We start from the raw sequence: 14,257 nt of genomic DNA on the forward strand, positions 1-14,257 counted from the left end.
GCACTGAACGCCGGCTTGGAGACTCACCGCATGAACAGCTTGCAGAGTAAGGTCCGCGATGTAGTGGTTGTTTAGTGGCGTTCTTCGTCCGCGCTTTCCTCGCGGTGGGTCCCCGTGCTGGTAGCTACCCCCTCCTCAGGAAGGGGCGGGACTCGTGTGTATGTGTTTTTTTTTCCTGAACGCCGCTGCATTTTCTTCGCTGTCCCACTCCTGCTCCTCTGCAGCACCGGTCCCATTCAAAGGCTTGGTGGTTTCTAAGTCCATGTGAGTGTTTGGGAGGTGGAATCGTACTTTGTGTGCATCACCTGAGGCACAGCCAATCAGCAGCGCGTGGGCGGGGCAAACAATGATGTTCAAAAAGTGGTCTCTGCCGCCTCACTTTAGAACGTTGGGAAAGTGAGGCTTCATTAGAATGTTGGAGGTGCGTTTTATATAGAGAGATAGTAGATGACAGCAGATTAAAGACCTGTATGGTCCATCCAGTCTGCTCAACAAGATAAACTCATATGTGCTACTTTATATGTATACCTGACCTTGATTTATCCTTGCCGTTTTCGGGGCACAGACCGTAGATGTCTTCCCAGTACTTGCCCCGCCTCCCAACCACCGGTGCTGCCACTCAATCTCCGCTAAGCTTCTGAGGATCCATTCCTTCTGAACAGGATTCCTTTATGTTTATCCAACGCATTTTTGAATTCCGTTACCGTTTTCATGTCCACCACCTCCCGCGGGAGGGCATTCAAAGTATTCACCACTCTCTCTCTGAAAAAATACTTCCTGATATTTTTCTTGAGACTGCCCCCCTTCAACCTCATTTCTTGTCCTCTAGTTCTACTGCCTTCCCATCTCCAGAAGAGATTTGTTTGCGGATTAATACCTTTCAATATTTGAACGTCTGCATCATATCACCCCGTTTCTCCTTTCTTCCAGGGTATTTTTATTTATTTATTTATTTGCATTTGTATCCCACATTTTCCCACCTTTTTGTGGGCTCAGTGTGGCTTACAATACATTATGAATGATGGAAATACAATTTGTTACAATTCGGTTATGGATTTCATTGTGAAGAGTTATGCGAGACAAAATCAAGGTATCGTTAAGGAATATAACAATGGAAAAGAACTGTGAAACATTGGAAGGAGACAACGGGAAGCTAAAAGGGCAATTTATAATAACAAGAAGACATATGGTATACATTTTTCTGTGAGTAAAGGTATAAGTGAGGTGAGATTACGGGGGATGAGAGTTCAGAAGTGGATGTATTGATGCATTACTGAACAGTGAGTGTGGACTTTATGTGTTTTGGTTCTTTCCGTAAATTTTATCAAAAAGATGGGTCTTCAATAGTTTGCGGAAGGTGGCTTGCTCGTAGATCGTTTTCAGGTTGCGCGGCAGTGTATTCCAGAACTGCGTGCTCATGTAAGAAAAGGTTGACGCGTGCAGCGTCTTGTATTTCAAGCCCTTGCAGTTAGGGAAGTGGAGGTTGAGGAAAGTTCGGGATGATTTTTTAGCGTTTCTGGGTGGCAAGTCTATTAACTCAGACATGTAAGCTGGGGCTTCACCGTGAATGATTTTGTGGACTAATGTGCATACTTTAAAAGTAATGCGTTCCTTGAGTGGAAGCCAGTGTAGCTTCTCTCTTAAGGGTTTTGCACTTTCATATTTTGGTTTTCCGAAGATGAGTCTGGCTGCTGTATTCTGGGCTGTTTGAAGTTTCCTCAGTATATGCTCTTTGCAACCTGCGTATAGTGAGTTGCAGTAATCCAGATGGCTGAGTACGAGGGATTGCAGTAGGCTGCGAAAGATGGATCTTGGGAAGAATGGTCTTATTCTTTTCAGTTTCCACATGCAGTAGAACATCTTTTTGGTTGTGTTGTTTGCATGAGTTTTGAGTGTTAGCTGGTGGTCGATAGACATGTTCAGGTCAGCAAGTCTCTCCTTATATGCAAATCCCATACCATTTTTGTAGCTTTTCTTTGCACCGCTTCAATTCTTTTTACATCCTTAGCAAGGTACGGCCTCCAAAACTGAACACAATACTCCAAGTGGGGCCTCACCAACACAACTTGTACAGGGGCATCAACACCTCCTTTTTTCTGCTGGTCACACCTCTCTCTATACAGCCTAGCATCCTTCTGGCTACGGCCACCGCTGTGTTTGCATATGTGCTGCACTTGGAAAGGACACACCGAGGGGCATTTTCGATATGATGTCTAAGTCCGACTTTGGATGTTTTGCCAAAAACATCAAAATTCTGAATAGGAAAGAAGGTCATTTTCAAAATAGAAAAAGTCTTATTTTTTTTTTTTTAAATCCTTTTATGAACAAGGTTTTGTGATTTGGATGTTTTGTTTTTTAGTCATTTTAAAAAGAAAGTCCAGGTGTAAAACACACAAAATCAAGTCTTTGGGACGTAGGAGCAGTCAGCATTTTTAGCAGACTGGTACCCCAAACATTCCAGGAAAGCAGTAAGGCACCCTAGGGGGAGAGCAGTGGACTTCATAAAATAGTCCCAGGTACACATCTAATCATTGCTCCCTTATCTTGTCTGCTGAACCCCCCCCCCCCCCCCCCCAAAAACACTCGCCAACACACTGGTGAATTTTAGAGGGCTCTCAGTTTCCTTCACAAGTGTAACAGGTAGGGGGAGATATAGACCTGCATCCACCACTAGACTATTCCAGGGACCTGAATGCTGTTCTAATGGATCTGAGTATAACATCTGAGGCTGGCAAGTAATGTTTTTAAATCACATTTTTTGGGGGTGGGTGGGAGGGGGTTAGTAACCACTGGGGGAGTAAGGGGAGGTCACCCCTGATTCCCTCCAGTAGTCATCTGGTCATTTAGGGCACCTTTTTGTGCCTTATTCGTTATAAAAACAGGTCTTGCTCAAAAGGTCTTAGTTTTAGTCCTGGACGGTTTTGTTTTGTTCCATTCTGGATGAAAAACGTCCAAGTGTTAGGAATGCCCAGATCCCCACCCTTAGCACACCCCTGACACGCCCCCTTGTGATTTGAATGCACTTCTGACTTCATAGAAAAACATCTAAAAATTGGGTTTTGAAAATACCAATTTCAACATTTTTGTGAGAAAAACATCCAAATGCAGATTTATGCCACTTTTGGACGTTTTTCTCTTTTGAAAATGAGCTCCACCGTGTCTGGAGAAAAAAAGAAATCCCCCCCCCCCCCCATCAAATTAATTAAAATTTTACGCACACAAAGTGACACCTATTTCAAACAATGTTGTGTGGTTTCATAGAAATCTACTGTAACGTTATTGGGATGTCAAATTTTAAATAACACTACCCAAAAGTTAGAGTATCTAACACAGTTTGGGCTTTATTCAATAAATGTTATGCTAATTGGACTTTGTTTTAACTTAACTCCTCACAATGTAACCATAATTATGTTGTAACAGATTGTACTTCCATTACTATAACGTATTGTAAGCCACACTGAGCCCGCAAATAGGTGGGAAAATGTGGGATACAAATGAAATAAAATTAAATAAATAAATAAATAAATGTTATGCTACTAAACCTTATGCTCATAAATTACGAACCTAATCTATTTTGGAGCATAGATGGTTTGTAATTTAGGAGCATAAATTATGCTCATAAATTTAGGAGCGTAATGTTTATAGAATAAGTCCCTTAATGTCAACCTGAACAGTCCCTGTATTTAAATCTGATCTTTTCGTGCCATATCCTTTTTTAACTCCGAGTATTTTAATTAAAACTTGATCTTTTTTTTTACATTTTATCAACACGCAATGACATCACGGATGACGTCAGTGAGTAAGGGCCCTGTTTACTAAGCAGTGTTATAGGCGCGTTAACGTTTTTTAACGCATGTTAACCACGTACGTGCCTACAATATCCCTATAGGCGCCTACATGGTTAGCGCGTGCACTAAGTAAACAGGGCCCTAAGTAAGGGCCTTTTTTATCAAACCGCGCTAGCAGTTCCTGCACGGCACTTAGACTTACAAAGTTTTATACTAACCTATAGCTCTTTGTAATTCTAAGTGCTTTGAAAATGAGCTCCTATAAGGCTCATTTTCAGAAGAGAAAAAAACATCCAAAAAGCACCATTTAGACGAATTTCTTCTTAAAACGTCCAACTTGGTATTTTCAAAACATATTTTGTAGACATTTATCTATGCAGTTCATCTGCAGTGCATCCAAATTACAAGAGGGCATGTTGGGGATGTTTCAAAGGCAGGATTAGGGCACACCCCAACACTTGGACGTTTTACAGCCATAGTGGAACAAAACCAAAACCTCTAGGACAGCATTTTTCAACCAGTTGCCGCAGCTGTTCCCCAAGTGTGCCACAGGCAGAAGCAGATCGACTTCTGGCAACCACAACCGAAGACCCAGAGCAGCTCAGCACCGCATTTCTCCCTGTTTCTTGTAAAGCAGCGCACCACCAGTCTACGTCTTGAGGGAAGTTCTGAGGCAGTAATTCACCGCCACTGCTTGCAACCTGCTTGGAATCTCTTCTGCCCTGGTCCACCCCTGCGTAAATAGGAAGTTGTCAGAAGGGGGCGAGTTGCGGCAGAAGAGAGGCTCCAAGCAGGCTGCAAGAGTGGCGGTGAATTACTGCTGCCACCGGGGAACCTCCTTGAAGACACAGTTTACAGTTTAAGGTAGATGGTGGGGGGGGGGGGGGGGGAGAGGGAGAGAGGTTGACGGGGAGGGTGGGGGTTGGAGAGAGGTTGACTCAGGGGGAGAGGGAAGGGAAAAAAGAGAAAAGGCCTGGATTCATGAGCAGGTGGAGGGAAGGGAACAAAGAAAGAGAGAGAAGCCATGGACTGGAGAGGCAGAGGGGGAGAAGCCATAGACTGGAGGGGGGCAGAGGGGCAAGAAGTGATGGACCTGAGGGGAAGGAGTGAAGAACTGATGGATCCAAGGGGTGGAGGGGAAGAAAGAGAGAGAGAAGTGATGGATTCAAGGGGTGGAAGGGAAGAAAGAGAAGTGTTGGACCTGAGGGGAAGGAGGGAAGAAATGATGGATCCAAGGGGTGGAGGATCAGAAAGAAAGAAATGATGGACCTGAAGGTGGAGGGGAGGGATAAAGATGTTGGCAGGGGAATGAGATGGGAACTGGGTTTGCTAGGGAGAGGAGGAGATGGAAAGTTGATAAGTAGATGGAAGACTGCAGGATGAGAAAGCAGTTGGAATCTGAGTTGACAGAGAGGCAGAAAAAGAAAGAGAGGAAAGAGCTAAAAGAGAAAGGTCAATATGTCAGAGACAGATGTAAAGGAATGGAACAAGACAGGAGAGAAGAGAAATGGACAGCAGCCCCTGAAAAGATAGAAGACAGACAGGAAAGCAGAAAAGAAGAATTAAGATCAACATTATGGGAAAAATGTCCAGACAACAAAGACAGAAAAAAAGTATTTTATTTTGAATTTATTAACTATGTTAGTTTTAGGAAATGTACATCATGGATGTCTTTGTATTTACGCTCTATAAAAGAGGAAACGCATTTCTGCTTTATTTCTCCCGTGTTGTGGTACATGCCTAGTTTGACTTCTTGGGGTTCCCAGTTCAATTTTTGTCTGTATATCTCTATTTCTAATTTGTGATCCTGTTCTGTATTTGGTGAGGGTCTGTTTGTGTTTTGTGTGTGACTGAGATATGGTATTCTGTGGGCATGCAGCTTCTGTGTAGAGATCTGTATGTGTTTCACTTGTTTTGTTTCAACAGTAGGGGGAGGTGTATTGATGTTTTTGGGCCCAGTGTAATATTTGTAGTGCTGCCTATTCATTTTAGGGTTCCTGCTATTTGAATCATAGGAATTAGTGCTACTGTTGTATGACATATTTGTTTACGCATATTAGGATTTTTTAAGGTTTTGTATTTTTTCACAATGTGCTTAGTAGTGGAGAGTTTTATTTGTTTTATTTTGCTATGGCTCAGATGACATGAGAATCTTTTTTGAATGGTGCCTTCTATGTTTTTGAATGCATGTTATTTGTGGAAAATTTTGTTGTCTTTGAAGTGTTGTCCTTCTGCCAACTTGTTTCTTCAATAAAAATATTCGACTAGAATAACAACACAATGATTACAAATGTAATTACTGAACTTTAAACATAATCTTAATACTCTTTTTAAATGATAACGTATATCCTTCCTTGTGACTCTGGGCAAGTCACGTAACCCTCCATTGCCTGCCGCATTGAGCCTGCCATGAGTGGGAAAGCGCGGGGTACAAATGTAACAAAAATTTTAAAAAATTAAAAAAAAACTGACAATTTTTGCACTTTGTCAGTGAGCCGCAAGATGAAAAAGGTTGAAAATCACTGGTCGAGGACGAAAACTTAAAAGTTTTCGTCTAAACCTGTTTTTCTAATGAATAAGACACAACAAGGTGCCCTAAATGACCACTGGAGGGATTAAGGGATGGCCTCCCCTCACTCCCAAAAATGTAAATAGAAAAAGTATTCACCAGCCTCTATGATAGCCTCAGATGTTATAACTAGGTCCATTAGAGCAGCATGCAGGTCCCTGGAGTATTGTAGTGGTGGGTGCAGTGCACTGTGGACAGGTGGACCCAGGCCCATATCTCCCCCTACCTATTACACTTGTGGTGGAAACTGCAAGCCCTCCAAAACTCACCAGAAACCCACTGTAACCACATATAGGTGCCCCCTTCACCCATATGGGCCACTGTACTAGTGTACAGTTGGGGGTAGTGGGTTTTGTTTTGGAGGGCTCAGCAGACAAGATAAGGGAGCAATGGCGAGATGTGTACCTGGGAGCATTTCTATGAAGTCCATAGCAGTGGCCCCTAGGCTGCCCCATTGTTCCCCTGGGATGACCAGTCTACTAAAAATGCTGCCGTATTTTCGAGAAAAAAAAAAAAAGACGTTTTTCTTTTTTTGAAAATGGTTACATTTGCTATTTGGATTTGGGGCGTTTAGCGCAAAATATCAAAGTCCGACTTAGAGGGGCATTTTCGATATGATGTCTTATGTGTTTTTATAAAATAGTGTCTTAAATACATGCCTACTTATGCCAAACAAGATGCCCTGCTATAAAATAACTCTTAGGCAGAAGTTATCAACATGGGCTACCAGTAAGGTAGATTATTTTTTTCCACTAACATGCTATTTTACCACAGGTCCCATTTTATGCACCGAGATGGTTAGCTTGGCAGAGTTTAAAAAGGGGTTAGACGGTTTCCTAAAGGACAAGTCCATAAACCGCTACTAAATGGACTTGGGAAAAATCCACAATTCCAGGAATAACATGTATAGAATGTTTGTACGTTTGGGAAGCTTGCCAGGTGCCCTTGGCCTGGATTGGCCGCTGTCGTGGATAGGATGCTGGGCTCGATGGACCCTTGGTCTTTTCCCAGTATGGCATTACTTATGTACTTACTAGTAAAAAAAGGCCCGTTTCTGAAGGCAAGGAAACGGGCCCTAGGCAGGCAATTCCCCCCCCCCCCAAGCACTACAGCCCCCTCGACCCCCCCGTGCCGGCGAAAACCGCCCCCGCCGCCATTGTGGATTACCTGTGCTGAGGGGGGACCCAAACCCTCAACAGCCGAAGTGCTGTTGTGCCCTTCACGAAGTTTGCGTTGCTTCCTCAATCATCTTCTCTGGAAGTTCCTCTGCGTGCTTCTGACGTCAGACGCACGCAGAGAAACTTGCAGAGAAGATGATTAAGGAAGCAACGCGAAGGGCACAACAGCACTTCGGCTGTCGGGGGTTTGGGTCCCGTCAGCACAGGTAGTCCACAACGGCGCGGGGGGGGGGGGGGTCGACAGGTTCGCGGAAGGGGGGTTGAGGGGGCCGTAGCGCGGCGGGTGACAGATGATTCCGAGGCAGGGGGAGGAGTAGGGAAACACTCCTCCCCTTGCCTTGGAATCAGCTGTCATGACGTCAGTGCGTGATTGCCTAGCAGACCACCTCCAGGGAGCCACGGTCCCAAGCACAGAACGTTGGAGGTGAGAATTATTATATAGGATGAGACCTAGGGCCTTGTTTACTAAGCTGCGTTATAGGCGCGTTAACAATGTATGCACCTACAATATCCCTATAGGCACCTACACGGTCAGAGTGCGAACTAACTGCGTGTTAAAAACGCTAAGCACTTTAGTAAAGAGGGCCCCTAGTTACTGTAGTAACCCAGATTAACAGTAAAATAACCCCTCTCAATAGTAGCCCACATTAACGACCCCTAAGTGGCCAAATTCAGCACATGTGTTGTTGGACTTCGGGGGGGAACCCTGGTGCATGGACTGTCACCAAATAAGGTGGGAGAAGAAACATTATAAAAATAAGGGAAGTAATTCCCAGTTATTTGCAAAATTAGGATCATGACATTATGGTGCCAGGATCCCAGCCCTGACTCTAATTTAGCTGGGTGCCCAAAAGAGTGGGAGAAGGAAGCTGCTGGGGTTGAATGACAGAACATTTTGCTTTGTGCCATCAAATCCATGTTCTCAGTAATAAGTTAAACCTTAACTTGACTAAACAAGCACATGAATTTTGTTTCCTGCCTCATGTGTATTGAAAAGTTCATGCAACTGGCATGATGGGATCCTTGTTCTTTGCTTAAACTTAAATAACCTATTTACTCTTGGAGACTAAAAGAGGCCATTAATAAAATAAATCGAATATATGCTTAGCTCTGTTATAATTGAAGGGTATTGTCACGTTTGTGTTCAGCTATAGGAATGTGCTGGTAAGGCTCATTAATATTTACTAGGAGGCGCTGTAATATTAAAGCTGTAAAACTTGCTCTAATTGTAATGTGTAATGCGGAAACGTCTTGAAACATCTTTGGACGGCTGAGATACTTGGTTACTAATTAGACTCCATCCAATCAACGTGCAGTTTTCTTTCAGTCCAAAATCTTGCCGAAAGCCAACTGAAAAAGCAATGTCACATGTACCAGGTGTGGGAAAATATGCTAATTTATGCAAAGGAAAGTTAACCTTCTGGAAGCAGTGTTTATGTTGGCAACGAAATGCCCATTGCAACAACACAGCTTGTGGACCAAATAATGAAGTACTCTGCTAAATACAAACAAGTATCAAATACTCTTGATTTCTAGTTTTATATCGTGATGTGCCAAGCTACCTTCACAAAATTAAAAAAAAAAAGTTTGTAAAAGCAGTTCTATCACACACTGAAAACTTTTTATAGTGATGCAGAAGCATTTCCCCACCCCGCTGTATATTTTGAACCCATGTGATTCATGAAACATAGGCTAGCACGTGTGTTGTCACCCAGTGGGGTTTGGATGAAAACCAGCATTATTATTATGGGGGGGAGGGGGCATCTCGCACCCCCTTTCTTAATTAAAGTAAGGATGAATAGATCAAGCTCTGAAAGCAAACTTCTCAAAGTCCCCCCCCCCCCTCCAAATTGAAAAAAAAAATTATACTACAGGAAATGCCATTAAATATTTTGGAAACAACATAAAACTTAGTTTTCAGAAGAATAGTTTTTTTTTCTTATTTGAGGGGGGGGGGGATGTATTTCTATATCTAAAGTTTTTTTTGGTACCGGGAGCCCCAAAGCTTTGAAAGCAATTTTTCCCCTTTGCCTGTTCTCTCCTTGTGGCTGAGACTCTCTTGTTGCTCTCTGCACACTAGCAGCCCCTGATGCGATGGCGAAGAAACCCCGTTGACAAGGCACTGCTTTTTCATGACGGTGAGTTTCCCTTTGAGTGTATTATAATTTTGTGATAAAAATTTCAAGGAAAAAAAAAAAACCCACACAACCTCCTTCCTCCCTTCCTTCGGGGAGGGGAAAAAAAGAGAGAGGGGGGGAAAATCTATCTCCAGACAGAGACAGAAAAAGAAAAGAGAGAGGAGCAAATTAAAAGGACTTGCCAAAACCCAGGATATTAGGTTTCAGCCCAGCGAGCTATTGGCTCGGCTGCTTCTTCTTCTTTTTTTTTTTTGTGTGTGGCAGATGCTGCAACGCACGTTTAAAAAGAAATAAAATATTTCTTTCTTTCTTGGGTGTTCTTGCTTTTGGCTATTTTAGGCGCGTAGGAGAATTTAAAAAAAAAGTTTACTTTTAAAGAGAGATACTGGGGTTTCAGGTCGAGGTTGTTTTCTGCTGATGCGATGCAAATTCAAAAGAGGGAAGGGAAGAAAAAAAATCTTTCAGTGACTCATTGATTTGAGCCGGTTTAAAATTAGTTGGGTTTTTTTTTTTTTTATTTTCCGCCCCCTTGATCACCATCAGAGAGAGGGTGAGAGGGAGGAAGAAAAAAAAAAAGAGAGAGAAAAATAATCTTTTTTTTTTTTTTCTATTCTCCCTCCCTCCTTTCGTTTCCAGCTTTTTTTCCTCAGCTCTTCGATGATCCATCCGGCGCCAACATTTTTTTTCCCCTCTTCCCCCCGTCCCGAAGCGATATATATATATTTTTTTTTTCATTCTCGGCGTAGCTGGTCTGCTTTTCCTCTTTATAAACAAAAAAAATCTCTGGATCGTAATTAATGTGAAGAAAAAAAAGGGAGATAATTACCGCCGTATTTGTCAGTGAGAGACTAATCCTTCCTCAGCGCCGGCTCCTCTTCTCCTTTTTTTTTTCCTCTCTCTCTCTCCTACTTTCCCACCCGTCTCTGTACCTGGAAGGCTTCGTGTTTGTGATTTCGGGGTTGGGGGGGGGGGCGATGAAGCATCGTTAAAAAGTGAAAACAAGAGAGACAGACAGACAGTCGCTTAATGATTTGGAAGTGAGAGAAGAAGCTGGAGTGGTTGGTTTTTTTTTTTTCCTTCTCGCGGAGGAGCAGGTTTTTCTGCCTCCAGCTTTTAGGCTTCCGAGCGATTAAGTTATTGGGGGAGGGGGAGGGCGCCAACCGCTTAACGTTATTTATTATAGAAACAACAAAAAAAGTACAGTGGTGGACGATTTAAAAAAAAAACAAAATTGAGATTTTTTTTTTGCAGCGCCTCTTTGTTGTTTACCAGCCTAAACGTATCAGGTTACGGTCGTCGGGCCTTGAATGACTTTTTTTTTTGTGTGCGTTTGAAGGAGGGACAGGAAAAAAAACCAAGGACTTCTTTGGTTTTCTTTTTCATAAAATAACGGACACAAATAGGGCCTCATGTACTAAATTCTAAAATGGTTGAATAACCAAGAAGGAGACGTGGGAACGAGGCGGCCCGGCCAGGCCGTGGATGCCTCCACTTTCATTTGACTTTGGGCTATGGACGTTGCTGTTGTTGCAGGAGCAGCAAGAATGTCGGTGTACAATTTATTGCTCTTTTTCACTAGCAGAAAAGTAGACGTGTGAAGTGGGATTTTTTTTTCTCTCCCACCCCCGTCGTCTGCTTTTTGTTCTTCTTTGCAAAATTGTTGGAAGCCCCCTCGGGCGGGATAAGATGGCGCTGGGTTCTGGCGCTCTGCCCACCGTCCTTCCGTGGCGTACTTTGACTCGCCCTGGACGGTCGCCATTTTGGCACAATTACTGGGCGGATCCGGGCTTCTCTGTCATGTTATTTGTTTGTTTTTTTAACTTTATTATTATTTATTTTCGTTAAACGGAAAGGAAGAAAAAAAAATCCATCAAAAATAGTAGTATTAAAAAAAATACTGATTAAAATTGTTTATATGGTTTTTGTGAAAATATTTTTAAATTAAAATTCTTATTTTCCGCCACATTGTGTACGTTTGATGTAATGTCCTTCGGTTAAACAGAGGTCCTGTCAGAATTAAGTGCGGTTACTTGTCACATTACATTTCTTTTTATGTATAGTAAAGCTGTTAGGGAGTAAAACAAATTATTGAACTTTTTTTTTTTTTTTATTACTTCCAGTATTATATGGTAATAATAAAAAAAAGTCTACGTACCCAATTCTTGTTAAGAGATGTACGGGGACAGTTTTAGTATTCGTGACTTCTTTAGGGGTTTTGACACCAGAATCCATTTAAAAGCATCATTTCCTGACCGTAGCAGTAAATATAATTCATCTTCTGCTATATGTTAATTTCTTCAATATAAAAGTGTTAACTCAGACTACGCCAGAATAAAAAGTTGTTAAAAAAAATCCTAGTTTACTTGTTTGCTATGTTCGTCTGATTAGGCTGCTTTTAGATAGACGAATATCTTTATTCAGACTAAAAACTAGATAAATGTATATCTTATTTAATTTAACTGTCTCTCGAGTTTTCATAGGGTTTTGTGTTCATGTTTTCTGGATTGTCCCCCTAATAAGTGCACTAGCCATTTGATATTTTTCACTTACATAATGGCTTTTTTAAAGTACTTAATATACATGATCATGAGAGATTGTAAATGTAAATTTATATATAGGATCTGCACAGGAGTATGGAAATCTGATTCAGTTAAACCCACTATTTAGTTAAAACCACAACAATAATTAAAAGGATTTAGAAAAGAAAAGAACCTGAAAGGAAAGATGATTCAGATATAGGGAGCTAGGTAGATTTAAAAAAAGACTGAGAATACAGTTAAGACAGAAAGAGGTGAGTATAGGCAGAAGAGATAACATAAGGAATGGACATAAAGACACAAATCACCTCCTAAAGTATCCAACCTAACACCATCTTCCCTAACCCCTCATCCATCTTCTATTTACTTTTGATTGTATCCAATATCCTGTCATGACTTTGTCATAACTGTACTCTGTAAGCCACATTGAGCCTGCAAATAGGTGGGATAATGTGGGGTACAAATGCAATAAATAAAAATAAAATAAATAAGAAACAAAAGGTGCAGTAGTGATTGTGGAAATTTAAGATCCAGTAGTGGCTGACTAGTGAAAGGCAGTGTCCCTCATGTTCTTGGCCCCTTTTGTGCCCTTCACCCCAGTCTTTTGCAGCTTTTTTCCTCCTGTATACAGTTTTCATCTCATCCTCTTTCTCCACTGTCTTTTGGCTTTTCTTTAATACCAAATAACATATTAGATTTCAACAGGTAAATACAAATGGCTAGCCCATCCAATCTGCCATGTAAGGTATTAGGAATGTTATTCTTGCTCCATTCCTTCATGTACAGTTGTATGTGTTGCTTAATTCTTCCCTCACCCTTTCTTGTGTTCTTAGAAGCACATAATCATTTTATTGCTGTTATGAGGTGAACCATCTCTTGCTTGGTTTCCATTCCACACCTTTTTATTTAGTTTGCTTGATTTCACACCAAATAAATATATATATTTTTAATAGGATTTATTTACTGCCTTTTTGAAGGAATTCACTTGAGGCGGTGTGCAGCAAGAATAAGTTAAACATAAGCAATAGACAATTACAGCAGTAAAAATATTCAGACAATACAAAGTATGATGTATGCTACATTATGATGTCAACACAATGCTTTAATGGACAGTATAGAGGTGTATTTAAAAGCACTTAGATTACAAAGAGGCATATTTTCAAAGCACTTAGCCTCCCAAAGTTCCATAGAAACCTATGGAACTTAGCCTCTCAAAGTGCTTTGAAAATATGCCTTAAAGTGACATAGATGCATATTTTCAAAGCACTTTGGGAGGCTAAGTTCCATAGGTTTCTATGGAACTTTGGGAGGCTAAGTGCTTTGAAAATGAGCCTGATAGTGACATTTTTAAAGTACTTAGACTTATAAAGTTACGTAATAGCCTATGGAACTTTGTAAGTCTAAGTGCTTTGAAAATGAGCTCCATAGGGTGTTAGCAAAGATGGAACATATAGATAAGATAGAGTAACTGGAGTAAGAAAATAAGGTACTAATTTAAAGAAAGTTACAAATGAGTTCAGAAAGGTGCTTGACTATTATCTTAGGGTAGGAGTGGATAAACATATCCTATAGTATTTATTTAGATTTTGCTCACCTTTTTCAGGAGTAGCTCAAGGTGAGTTACAGTCAGGTACACTGGATATTTCTCTGTCCCAGGAGGGCTCAGCTCACAATCTAAGTTTGTACCTGAGGCAATGGAGGGTTAAGTGACTTGCCCAAGATCACAAGGAGCAGCAGTGGGATTTGAACTGGCCACCTCTGGATTGCAAGACCGGTGCTCTAACCACTAGGCCACTCCTCCAATGTCATTCCCTCTGTGTGTGTGTGTTTGAATAGCAAGTTAGTTACTTCTTCCATTAAAGGCCTGGTTGAAAAGCCATGCTTTCACCTGCTTCCTGAAGTAGAGATAGTCTTGTGTTAAGCGATGCCTTTCAGGGAGTGCATTCCAGAGTGTGGGGGCTACTCTGAAGAAGGCTCGCTTGTGGGTATCAAATCGTGATATTCTTTGAAGAGGGTGTAGTTAGGGATACTCCTTGGGAGGACCTTA

General features: G+C 41.6%; 1 protein-coding gene across 1 annotated transcript in view; it reads left to right on the plus strand.

Annotated features, from left to right (window-relative positions):
* The first annotated feature begins 9,632 nt into the window (after window positions 1-9,632).
* The window catches only part of BICRAL (BRD4 interacting chromatin remodeling complex associated protein like), a 190,277-nt gene continuing 185,652 nt past the window's right edge, over window positions 9,633-14,257 (plus strand). Inside the window, exon 1 of the mRNA XM_030195782.1 lies at window positions 9,633-9,673. The gene's annotated coding sequence lies outside the window, so the exon portion shown is untranslated. The remainder of the gene's footprint in view (window positions 9,674-14,257) is intronic.

The sequence above is a fragment of the Microcaecilia unicolor genome, chromosome 3, assembly GCF_901765095.1.
Source record: "Microcaecilia unicolor chromosome 3, aMicUni1.1, whole genome shotgun sequence".
In the NCBI taxonomy this organism is placed as follows: domain Eukaryota; kingdom Metazoa; phylum Chordata; class Amphibia; order Gymnophiona; family Siphonopidae; genus Microcaecilia; species Microcaecilia unicolor.